Raw genomic sequence first — 13,955 nt, 5'->3', positions numbered from 1 at the left:
CCCCCTTGTGGTAAATAAATAATTAATTACCGGTACTATTTTTGAATACATTGAATAAAACAGATAGCTCAATAAATAAGAGACAGGATTCGAGGTATCTGAGTCTAACAGGCTTTAATCAGGCATAAGGGAAGGGACAGGAACGGGATAGCCTGCACGGAAATAGAATGGATGGCAGCTGCAATGCCTCATCGACAGTGCAGCATATATATAGTATAATACATTACATTACATTGCATACAATAGGCGTAGCAGTAGGCGTAACTCGTAGCAGTCGCGAAAGATAAGAACAAAATGGGTGTAACAAGAAGGCGTGTACATGGACATGTGATGTAGACGTCACAGAAGTGTCATAAAATAGGCGGAAACACGGAGGGGGCTACCTGAGCAGCTGGGACCTTTAACCTAGTGGTGCGCGCAAACGGGCAATGACGTGTGACTAGGGAGAACTGGGGGCTATGACTTCTGCACTAGAAGAGGAGACTAAAGTCTGCAGGGTCAAGACGACATGTACCTATGGCATATCTGGTATCTTGTGTTTGGAGTACATGTTGATAGAAACTAAAAGCTATCAGGGCAGAGGCTACTTGACTCTAAGGCTGGTGCATGCATATATTCTTCGTGTAATGCGTGTGCTATGAATCTTCTATGAATATTAATACAGTAATTCTCTTGCATGGAGACATAAAGACTAGACTATAGCTGAACTGTTTATGCGGTTCAGTAGCTAAGGAATGCAAAGACGAGGAGGCTGGACTGATAACTAGAAGCATAACATACTCTTGGCAGACAGGCAGGCAGAGCCAGGCCGGGCCGGGCACCGCGCGGCAGGAAGTAAGTGAAGGGTCAGGGATGCAGGTGGGGGCTGTATCGCTCCTCGGAGCGGGTTCAGGAGACTGGAGCTTGAATCTGGCGTCCGGGCCCTTTTGAGGCCTAGAAACGGGGACAATTCAATGAATTAACGTATACACTGTAAAACATGGCAACATAGGCCTAATACTCGTTGCTTTCACGAGAACTGGATACTGGCATACTAGAGTTGGACACAACTGTAATTGCGTCTTTAATCGATCATAGGGGGATACATGCATATCGATCATGTACATATAACATAGGATGGGGAACACGTAGGGACATAGAACAAGGCAAAATATAATTTTCCTCATTCCCTCCTTGACCCTACGTTTCCATCAGGAAACATCAATATTCATGATACCATCTATCTGTTCATATAGCATCATTTGCTCGTCTCGAATTGTCTTGGAACGGGACTTAGGACTAGGAATACAAGAGGTAGCACACAAGCCGCAAATCGCAGGGCCACATTGTAAACAGAGGCAGCAACTGAATATGATCATTACTGCTATACCTATAAATGACAATACTTTCCATCCCCAGGCAGATATGATACTCCAGAGCCAACCGGACCATGTCCAGGTGCCTGGATCTTGGTGTAACTGATGGGCAATTTTATGAAGTCTGGTTATAGCTGAATATACAGACGGTGCGTTATTAGGAATGAAAATGCAGCAACTAGATCCGATGACTCTACAAGCTCCTCCTCTATCGGCCAGTATGACGTCAAGGACGAGACGATTTTGGAGCACGACAAATCTCATAGCCGATTGCTATTCAGTTAAATTACCTAGAGCGGAAGTAGTCTCATTCACTACTGCTTCAAGGGTTCTGGTTAACCTACGTATTAACTTACTATTCTGGACAGGACCTATGAAGAAAAAGAAACCTTTATTGAAGTCTTGATATTGTTCTAGAGCAGTTTCAGTTTGATCGACAATTGGGGACTCAGTCTCCCTTCTATGTCTAACGTGTACTAGATGTGTGTCTCTGTGATAATCAGATGGGGCTAGAAAAACTGGTGGCAGTAGGAAGGCAATGTAACATGTTCCATCCCAATCGAGGGGCAGACGAACATATGCGGTCTGACCACAAACAAAATAAGAATGACGTGAGGCTTTGAAAATAGATTTCCCACTGTCACTATACTCGACCACAGTAGTACAATCACTATGTCTTACATGTGCGGAACCATTCTTTCTGACACATAATTCGCCTTTAACTGGTAGTACTGAAATAGCGGGCAAATCTGGAGTAGTATCGGACTGGACATTCAGGACCATGAAATTCGAGGAATAATTACCTAAATCATATACTTCATTTTCTAGATCTAATCCTGTTCTATGGAAAAGACCTTGCTTGTCTGGGAAACATGTTCGATTCAAAAGGGACATATCATTTGGGGATGACGTTAACGTGGACCATGCTCCACACGAACCATTGTGTGAAAACGGATAAGGAAAAAGTGGCAGAACTCCCTTCGGTGTCTGGAAAGGGGGAAGTCGACCACACACCCAACAACTAGTGGCATTGCTGGTCTGGTGTGAATAGTGTAACATTCTGATAAATGTGTTATTACGCATAGCAAGACGATAGGACAACTCGTGAGGAGGCAGGTCACTAAATGTGTGCTCTACTGTAACATTAGGAAACATATGTACATGTGAAATAGGAAAACATAAATGAAAAGCATAACTTATGCAGGTAACCATAAGACTCAGAAACATAAAAAATAACAGAGTAACGATGCATCTACTGCAAATATTCCTTTGATAGCGTATTCTCTTAGAGTTTTGACTAACTCTCTCACTATGTGGGTCTATCTCATACATGTCAGGAACCTGTCTAACCGCTTCACCCGAGAGGGACTTAAACAATTAAACTGTCTGACTTGCTAGACCTCAACTTGGCTTTATACTCCTGCTGCGGAGTTTTCTCTAACAGGGGAAGTTTAGAGTCTGTGTCTGGGCAGTCTTTGAGAACGGGGCAGTCTTTGATAAATGTCTTTGGTCGTAATCCATGGAATTTCTTGATGTGGCTGGTATGTACCCAGCCCTTGCGTCCTTCGAGCTTGACTGCGGTCCTTGTTGTTAATAACACCAACTTGGGCTCCTTCCAGCGGGGCTCCAGCGGACTTGAACGATCAAAATTTCTCACGAGGACGAAGTCGCCTGGTATGACTTCGTGCGGTTTCACTTCGGTGTTGTCTGGAAAAGCAGCGGCGACCTGTGAACGACAAGAGTGTAGGGCAGACATCAAGGAAGCTAGGTAATCTGTCAGCATATTACTGGAAACGTCTGTAATCTTTCGGGGCATAGGTGTACCCCACATATTTGGAGGACGGCCGAATACGACCTCGTACGGGGACAGACCTGATCTGGAGTGTGCAACCATTCTCATATAAAAAAGGGCAACTGGCAGTGCTACCAACCAATCTACACCTTTCTCTGCGCATACTTTTGCAATGCGGATTTTCAATGTCTGATTATGTCTCTCAACTAGACCAGCTGCTTCGGGGTGCCGTACACAGTGGAACTTCCACTGGTACCCTAACAGAAGGGATACTTGTTTCATGAGTTCAGAGGAGAATGGCTGGCCGTTGTCTGAATACACGACCCTAGGTAAACCATAGCGGGGGAAAAACTCACGAACCAACTGCCTGGCAGTGGTCGCGGCAGTGTAATCTGGAACTGGATATGCTTCTGTCCATCTGGACAAAGCGCATACAACTACGAGGACATACTTGAAACCTCGACATCGCTCCATCTGAATATAATCCATCTGGAGGACTTCAAAAGGGTGGTCAGGAGGATGGAATCCACCTTGTTCCACCGGGACACTTTTACCTGGGTTGAACTGACAACATATCATGCAGGTACGCACTTTCTGCTTGGCTGCTGCTCGTAAATGCTTGTTGAACCAAATGTTCTGGATACTGTCTAACATGGCCTTTTCTCCTAGGTGTACTGGACTATGTGCGGTATTAATAATGACTTGAACCATTGAGTCGGGGAGAAACCATGTGGCTTTTCCCTTCGTCAACCATCCTTGATCTGTCTGGACCCCTCCTTGTTCGGACCATTTCTTGATTTCATCAGAGGTAGCATGTGACTGGATATCTAGTACATCTTGTGTAGGGTCCTTAACTGTCATACAAGTAGTCTGCTCTGGAATGTGTGTCGGTGTCGTGTTAACTGGAATGTCTGGAGTCTGAGCTGTAAGCTTGGCTGTACGATCTACTAGATCGTTACCTTGGGAAATAGTGTCAGTAACTTTCGTATGTGCCTTGCACTTCATGATAGCGATAGCTGTCGGTAAATGTATTGCATCTAACAGGGCTTGAATGAGGAGACCATGCTGAATCTTGGTTCCATGAGAAGTCATGAAACCTCTCTCTTGCCAGAGCACTCCAAAGTCGTGTACGACTCCGAATGCATAACGTGAATCTGTGTATATGTTAACTTTCAGATTCTTGGCACGTATGCAGGCTTGGGTCAGAGCAACTAGCTCTGCTGCTTGAGCAGACAGGGTATCAATACGGTGTGTTTCTATAACTTCGGTTTCAGTAGTCACTGCATACGCGGCTACTAGTTCTCCTGTACTTGTTCTCATACATGAACCATCCACATAAAGTGTCAGGTCAGGATCAGGTAATGCAATATCTGTCAAGTCTTGTCTTGGCTTTGTCATGGTGTTAACAATTTCCACACAGTCATGTGTGGCAGTATTTGAAGTAACTGAGGGTAACAGTGTAGCGGGATTTAAAACGTTGCAGCGTCTGATTTCTATGTGTGGCTGAAACCGTGTCAGTTCATAACCTGTTAAACGTGCAATTGTCAAGTGCTGAGTCTGTGTTCGATTTAAAAGAACTTCCACGGAGTGTGGGACTTGTACTGTCAGGGAATGTCCTAACACTATGGAATCACTTTGTCTGATAGCTAGAGCTGTGGCTGCAACTGACTTGAGGCACGCAGGCAGAGCCTGGGCTACTGGATCTAATGTGCTAGAAAAATAAGCACAGGGCTTGTATTGTCCTGCTTGATCTTGTGTGAGAACAGATAATGCAGTACCATCACGTTCAGTAACAAAAAGTGTAAAAGGCGTACTGTAGTTTGGTGTTGCTAGAACAGGTGCATTACATAAAGCTTTCTTTAACTCATTAAAAACAAGTGTATGTTCCTGGGTCCAAGGGAGGACAGTCGATACGGCTGCGTCCTGTGTCGTTAACTGTATCAGTGGTTTGGCTAGAAATGCATACTGAGGAATCCATTGTCTACAGTAAGAGGTGAGGCCGATAAAAGCTCGTACCTCCTTCTGAGTCTTGGGCTGTGGAAGATGCGCTATTAACTGGATACGGTCAGGTGTCAACTGCCTACCCCTCTTGGACAGTAAGTGTCCCAAGTAGACCACTTGTTGGACACAGAACTGAAGCTTTGAAGGGGACACCTTGTGCCCCATCTCGGCCAGGAAATACAAGACTGTCAGTGACGCACGTTCGCAGTCACGTTCAGAACGGGCTGTGATCAGTAGATCATCGACATACTGGAGTAGGGCAGTGTCAGTTGGCATGTGAATATTGTCTAGTTGTCTCTTAAGTGCTTGACTGTAAATACTAGGACTTTCTGTGAATCCTTGAGGAGCTCGTGTAAATTTATAGCTTCTTCCATTTAAACAGAATCCGAAAAGAAACTGGCTGTCTGGATGAATGGGGACACTAAAGAATGCGTTCTTGAGATCAATTACAGTAAAGAACGTGGCTTCAGAATCAATGGCAGTCAAGAGTGAGGAAATATCTGGGACTACTGGGTACTGTGGTATGATACATTTATTAAGTTCTCGAAGGTCAATCACTAATCGATAAACTGGAGGTGCATTTGGATCAGTACGTTTCAGAATCGGAATGATAGGAGAATTACATACATTGGAGTCAGTTTCTACAACTACTCCTTGAACAATAAGTTCGTCAATAATTTTGGATAAGGCTGCTACAGCCTCAGGTGGCAATTTGTACTGTCTGATTCGTGGTAATACAACACCTTGTTTCAGAGTGACACGATAGGGTGTAATGTGCATACAACCTACATCAGTTGGACCTTGCGCCCATAAATGCTGTGGTACATTCAATAATCTTGGATCAAAATCACGTAATACATAATGACCTTTAAAATCTCGCAGGAACAGTCTTACTCCCTCTGGGGAGCAACAAATTATGGCACCTAATTCTTTCAGTGTCTTAATGCCTAATAAATTTTCTGGACATGACTTCGTAAGTAACAAATCAGTAGTTCGGGACAGTGGACCAACTTCTAGAGTAACTGGTTTCGATATTTCATTAACAATAGGCTTTCCTGAAAATCCAAGGGAAACATTTCTAGAGCCTGAGAGCGGAGCCCCTGGAACCTCGTCATGACTGATGGTAGTCCTACTTGCCCCTGTATCAATCAGAAACTTTCTGTCTTTTCCTAATACTTGACTATGTACATAGGGACCCTCTTGATCTACAGGAATCTCGATGAGAGGCAAGCCAACCTCCCTCTCTAGGCTGTTTCATGAATACGGCTGATAATCTGGATACTCTGACTGTGCATACTGGTACATCTGCTGTGTAACGTGCTGTGTTGCAGCTATAGGCTGCGGTACTGTAACTGTCTGTTGTGCGTTCTGCGGTGGCTGGGAAGTCTGTAAAACTTGTTCTTGTCTAGGCGGACGCGGTCTCTCTTTAGTCTTACCAGTAGCTATGTTATGTTTCAGAACTGCACATTCGTTTATAAAATGACCTGGCTGTTTACAGTAATTGCAGGTCCCTTTACCGGGAGTTGCAGGATGACTGGCTTGATTCGGACCCCTCTTCTGACTGTCTTGTGGAACAGACTGTGCAACTAATACTTTCATTTTCGTGTCTTTCATACGTCTTCTTTCATGTTCCTGCTCTTCCCTGATTCTGTTCTGGTGATACTGGAGCATCTGGAGCATCTGTGACGGAGTATTAGCTTGCCAAGAACTCTCGACTTTCAGTACTCGATTTTTAACTTGTGGACTTGAATTCTCGACTAGTTTGGTAACAAAAAGATGTGGATACAATTCACTACTTGTTTTCAGACCACTATTAATAATGAAACATTTCTCGAATCTAGAATAAAAGTCACTAGTATCTTCATCTTGTTTCTGTTTACAGGCTGAGATGGCATCCCAGTCTTCCTTTTTCGTGGCTAGTAATCTTGGCAAGACTTGTATTAACAGTTCGGGCAAAGCTTTAGCTTTATCCCCAAGACCGGTACCTGGTACTCATGTGTTATCTTCGGCTTCTAATGCGGACCAATCTATCTTATTCTCTCCCACCTCCCATTCTTTTTCTTTAAGTTTTTCATATATGCCCGCAGGCAACAAGACCTTTAACATTTTAATGATATCAGGATACGTGTATTCTCCCATACGGAGCATGTCTTTTAGTTCACGGTGGAACCCTGCTGGATCTTTATCATGACAGGGGATTAACTTCTTCATTTCTAAGAGTTCTATTTTCGTGATGGGGGTGTAAACAAATACTCGTTCTAGAGCACCCCCCGTTGTCCTAACTGGATGTACTTCTCGTAACGGATTCTGTCTATCTATGTAGCATGACTTCCTTACTGGGGGTGGAACGGGAACAAAATGCGGAGTCAGGAACGTACTGTATTTGTGGCGCTGTTCTAGAATGACATTAATTAAATCGGTACCTAGACCTTTCCATCTGTACTGGAGTAACTCGTTCAATACATCATGTAAAGGACCTGGATCAGAATGCTGAACCTCATACAGTGTGATGAGGTGCTGGATCATATACATACCCACCAGACGTTGCTCGGCTGGGGGTAGTTTCAGGAACATTTGTGCCACTATTTCATCTGGAAACGTGGTAGAATCAGTAGTCCATCGGACTGCTGATCGGGCTAGTTCTTGTTCATGCATGGTATTAAGTTCACTATAACCTATTCGTGATTTCAGAATTTTATCGGTAGCTTGGAATACTTGCTCAAGAGAACATTGTTCTGGCACTGGAGGAGGAAAACTTTTCTTGTAATCTGGACGTGAATGTCTGTCGGAAAGTCTAGTTCTACCTACATACGCTATTCTGTCGGGATTCTCGCTGTCTACCTCTTCACTTGAAGAGTCATTCTCTTTCTCGGCTATTTTCCTTGCTTTCTCTTTTTCGTGTATGTCTAGAATTTCCTTACGGATTTTCCTGTACATAGCGTCTATACAATTCTGTGTCTTGTGTTTTCCCTCGGCTATATTATCACTCCACTTTATCAGGACTTTCATCTTATCTTTATCTTTCTCAGGATAGTCTTGTTCTCTTATTAAACAGTTAATCAAAAACTGTAAAATCAGATGTTGAGTCTCGACTTTTCTGTGTGCCATAGCTTCGTGAATACTTTCTGGATCCTCCCCTGTACGGATAAAACGATATATTCTATCTAGATGGTCCTTCATGTCTGGCAGAGTAACCAAAAAGGTGGTAACTCGTCGTAAACGTACTGAATACAGTATCATGTAATCTTCACCTGGTACTGAATCATATACGCAATCAGTAAGGTATTTCTTGAGGGCTGCGTAAGTAGAGACTTTCGGTGTACGTTGTAACGCTGCTTCTCTCAGCGTCATTCGTTTCGTTTGAGGCGGCGTGGTAGGAGCGCCTCCCGCCGCCCCTCCTGGGCTAGAGTCGTCAGGTAATACCGGACGTGCGGGTGCTGGTAACGTGACTGGTAAAACGGGTGCATTTACTGTAGGCTGGGCCGGGGGTACATTAACTTGGTCCCCGGGACCAGTGGCTGGAGGAACAGGGATTACATTATTAACAGGGTGCTGAGGTTGAACAGGCGTAATATGATTTGCATATTCTGGAACTGTATCGTCCAAATAGGACGAAAGAAAAATTTCAGCTGCGGTCGGTTTATGACGTAGCTTAGTCGGGACTAATGGTGGCGGAAAATTACTGGATGCTTCCGGGGTTGCCTTCGTCAAGCCCTCGGCAAGAAGAGGATACATGCCCCTTATAAGAGCATTTCTCTGTCTGTCTGATTGTTCTGCTCTAACTCGTTCACCTTCTTCTAGAAGTTCCCTTTCTTGGGCTTTTTCTGCGGATTCCCTACTTAATTCTGTTTTTCTGATTTCTTTTTCGGTTCTTCTATGAGATTCTTTGCGCCATAACTCGATGGCATCTTTCTGGGACTGTCGGGCTTTCTTTTTCCATAATGCCTCTTCTACTCGCATGATGCACTCGGCATCCCATGTACCTGATACAGGCCATCTATATTTCTCTTCTAGATCCTTGGTATAGTCGACCCATAAATCTAAATACAATATGGCACTTAAGCCATGCTTATGATACATAAAATGTCCTGGACTGTCCCTAGGCGGGACAGGAACTGATTTTTCGAGTAACCCTTTCCGGGTTCCTATCTGACGTAACTTGGAAAACAGAGGCATTCTAGACTTGAATCCAAACACAATACAATACACGATAAACACAGTAATGAATAGCAAAACAAATCACTCATAGCACGACATTGAAAACACATTAAATAACATTAATAACAGTTCGAACAGAATATTACCTGGTACATTTAAAACATAATACTCGGACTTCTCGAGAACAGACTTACTAGAATTACTGGATGCACTGCTAAAACAGTACAGAACATACCGGTCCCATAAAGAGACACGTCGGACCCGTATCCACCTAGGTGAATACTTCGGACTGGATCTGTTTACCCAAACCCATCGGACCAGAGACAAATTAATTGACCCTGTCTAGATACTACCCCAGCAACGGTACTCACCGGGCAGCAAGAACGGAAGGCCTCGGACTGGACTGGACTGCTACGACGTCGGACTACGAACTTCGGACTTCAGTTACAGGTGGGCCTCCGGATACCTCGGACCTTGTACTCTCGGCTTGGGCTCTGGTCGGGACTCGCCGCATTCCTCACCGCCTCGTCTGGATGCTGGACCGCAGTCTCCGTCTCCTCCGTGGGCCTGAGGGATACTTGAAGCAGAAATATCTGCACGTGCATGGTATGGTTCCGTCACGGCTGCAGAGGGTCAGGGGGCCTGCGTGGCTTCGCCGGCGCGTGGGGAGAGGGCAAGTCCCTATTCGGGCGCCATTATGTGGTAAATAAATAATTAATTACCGGTACTATTTTTGAATACATTGAATAAAACAGATAGCTCAATAAATAAGAGACAGGATTCGAGGTATCTGAGTCTAACAGGCTTTAATCAGGCATAAGGGAAGGGACAGGAACGAGATAGCCTGCACGGAAATAGAATGGATGGCAGCTGCAATGCCTCATCGACAGTGCAGCATATATATAGTATAATACATTACATTACATTGCATACAATAGGCGTAGCAGTAGGCGTAACTCGTAGCAGTCGCGAAAGATAAGAACAAAATGGGTGTAACAAGAAGGCGTGTACATGGACATGTGATGTAGACGTCACAGAAGTGTCATAAAATAGGCGGAAACACGGAGGGGGCTACCTGAGCAGCTGGGACCTTTAACCTAGTGGTGCGCGCAAACGGGCAATGACGTGTGACTAGGGAGAACTGGGGGCTATGACTTCTGCACTAGAAGAGGAGACTAAAGTCTGCAGGGTCAAGACGACATGTACCTATGGCATATCTGGTATCTTGTGTTTGGAGTACATGTTGATAGAAAAGCTATCAGGGCAGAGGCTACTTGACTCTAAGGCTGGTGCATGCATATATTCTTCGTGTAATGCGTGTGCTATGAATCTTCTATGAATATTAATACAGTAATTCTCTTGCATGGAGACATAAAGACTAGACTATAGCTGAACTGTTTATGCGGTTCAGTAGCTAAGGAATGCAAAGACGAGGAGGCTGGACTGATAACTAGAAGCATAACATACTCTTGGCAGACAGGCAGGCAGAGCCAGGCCGGGCCGGGCACCGCGCGGCAGGAAGTAAGTGAAGGGTCAGGGATGCAGGTGGGGGCTGTATCGCTCCTCGGAGCGGGTTCAGGAGACTGGAGCTTGAATCTGGCGTCCGGGCCCTTTTGAGGCCTAGAAACGGGGACAATTCAATGAATTAACGTATACACTGTAAAACATGGCAACATAGGCCTAATACTCGTTGCTTTCACGAGAACTGGATACTGGCATACTAGAGTTGGACACAACTGTAATTGCGTCTTTAATCGATCATAGGGGGATACATGCATATCGATCATGTACATATAACATAGGATGGGGAACACGTAGGGACATAGAACAAGGCAAAATATAATTTTCCTCACCCTCCCAGCCAAAAGGGGGAGGGAACTGATCATATCGCCACTGGGAGTGGTACCAAAAAAGGAGCAAGGGCAATTCCGGTTGATCCACCACCTCTCGTTCCCAGAAGGCAGGTCAGTGAACGATGGAATTGAAGCTGAGGTGCGCTCAGTAACATATTCCGCGATTCACGATGCAATAGACCTGGTAAAGACCACAGGCAGCAGTACTCTCATGACAAAGGCAGATATTGAGCCAGCATTCCGCCTGCTCCCAGTCCACCCAGATAGTTTCCACTTGCTAGGTTTCCAGTGGGAGGGACAATACTATCACGACAAGGCAATGCCCATGGGATGCTCAGTGTCATGCGCAAACTTTGAACTGTTCTGCACATTCGTAGAGTGGGCACTGCACGATAGGCACCCGGCAGGCGGGAAGCTGCATTACCTAGACGACTTCCTGTTTACCGGCCCAGCTGCGTCCTCCGTGTGCGAGGATACACTGGGGGCATTCATTAAGCTAGCGGGTGAGCTGGGGATACATCTATCCAAAGACAAAACCGAGGGGCCAACCACGAAGATTGTGTTCCAAGGGATAGAGCTTGACTCTAACAGGGACATCTAGGCTACCCCCGAGAAAGTAGAAGGCTTCAGACAGGACATAAGGAAACTATGCGGGCGAGACAAGGCCACATTGAGGGACATACAACAGCTCATAGGGAAACTGAATTTCGCAACAAGGGTCATACCAGCAGGCAAGGTGTTCGCACGGCGTTTGACACAGCTGACACGGGGCCTTAAGCACAAGCACCACCACGTGCGGCTCGGGCCGAGGTGAAGAGGGACCTGCAGATGTGGGACACCTTCTTGGCGGACTTCAGCGGGGTGCTGATTTGGAGGGAAGGCTGGCTGACCAGTAAACAAATTGAGCTATACAGCGATGCATCAGGGAGCACGGGGTTTGGGGCAATTGGGAGGAGACAATGCTGCGCAGTGGCCCAGCAGCATAACAGGCAACATAACCTTTTTAGAGCTCTTCCCTATCGTAGTGGCATTAGTAATTTGGAAAGGGGAGCTCCCGGACAAGAATCTGACCCTTTGGTCAGACAACAAGGGCGTAGTGCAGGCAATTAACAGAGGGTCGGCCAGGTGCCCTGACACACTGAGACTAATGCGGCGTCTGGTTACATTACAGCTGGAGGGCAACATAGAGCTGCGAGCACGTACCAGGGGTGGAGAACAACGTAGCAGATGCACTCTCAAGAAACAGGATGGGCAAGTTCAGGGAGCTGGCACCCAAAGCAGAGGGGAACATGACCCCCTTCCCGAACCAGCTGTGGGAGCTGGCAGAGCAGACCTGTCGGAATTGATTACACACGCTCTTGCCCCCATGGCAGCCAAACGCTACAGTAAATACATAGAGACAGTTATGAAAGTGGGGGGCATCCAATCCCTAGCTAACAACGATGACACCAGCAGGGCAGCGGAACAATTAATTGGCTGGGCCTACAGGGAAGGGAAATCTAGGTCGTGGGCACAGGCCCACCTGGCAGCCGTGACACACTACGCAAAACTAAAAACAGGGCACAACCCTAGTGCATCCCATTACATCAAGGTAGCAATAAAGGGGTGGAGAAGGAAGGAAGGGAAGGCGGTGGACACAAGACACCCAATAGACTTTGAAAAGCTAGGAGCGCTACTAGAGGCACTGAGGGGCGTAACAACAGACGGGTACGAGCGGCTGCTCTTCCGGGTCGCGTTCACCACGGCCTTCTTCGGGGCATTCCGCATCAGCGAGTTAGTAGCTCCTGCCAGAGAAGGGCTGGCCGAACACTGCATTCAGGCCAGCGATGTGACGCCCAGGGCGAAGGGAGTAGAGATGGTCCTAAGGCAGTCAAAAACGAACCAGGCAGGATAAGGGCCATAATCAGATTACATTGTATTCAGGATCAGAGACACTGCGCCGTGTGCTGCCTACGGGCATTTATGGCAGTATGCCCAGCGGGGGAGGGGCCACTGTTCAAACACAGGGACGGCACGCAGCTCAGCAAATTCCAGTTCATAGCAGCAATGCGCCTAGCACTCAGCAGGGCGGGCCTGCCGCCAAGGGGCTTCGGGTCCCACTCCTTCCGGATAGGGGCGGCCACGACCGCAGCACAGCATGGGATGTCCGAGGCAGGAATACAAGTGGTAGGAAGATGGCGCTCGCAAGCATATAAAACATACGTACGCCCTCAGATGCTATGACCAAAGGGCGTGCGGGGTAACCCGGGTAGTGACCGGCCGTGTTTTCATTGCTCCAACAGGCAACAGACCGCACCTAGTCTGGGTGGTGGCCACTCATTTGTCAGACGAATGGAGGCGTGGTGGAAAACAGCGGAACAATTGGCGGCGGCCCTCAAAGGCCTACGCAAAGACGCGGGCCGGCACCTGGACGTCTTGATCAAACACCTTGGAGGGAACGACCTAGCCAGGATGGGGCAGAGAGCGCTGCTCCTAGGGATACAAAAAGACCTAATCGAGACGTCCAGGGTTTTTGGGTGAACTGCAATAATATGGTCCGAGCTAATCAGTATAAAGGAATGGCGAGGAGCGGAATCCTATAAAGGGGTGGAAAACTCAAGGAAAAAGTTGAACCTCACAGTGAGCAAGTTTTGCAGGGCAAACGGCCTGGGATCAGTCAGGCACGGGTTGATACACACAGGCCGCCCAGAGTACTACACCAACGATGGGGTGCACCTCTCTGAGCAGGGCATGAGAATCTTCTGGGCCAACCTGTGGGGCGCCATGGTACTGGCGGGGTGTCAGTAAAAAGCAGGA

This window comes from Lissotriton helveticus, chromosome 6 (assembly GCF_964261635.1).
Source record: "Lissotriton helveticus chromosome 6, aLisHel1.1, whole genome shotgun sequence".
In the NCBI taxonomy this organism is placed as follows: domain Eukaryota; kingdom Metazoa; phylum Chordata; class Amphibia; order Caudata; family Salamandridae; genus Lissotriton; species Lissotriton helveticus.
Note: the sequence above shows the minus strand (reverse complement) of the source record.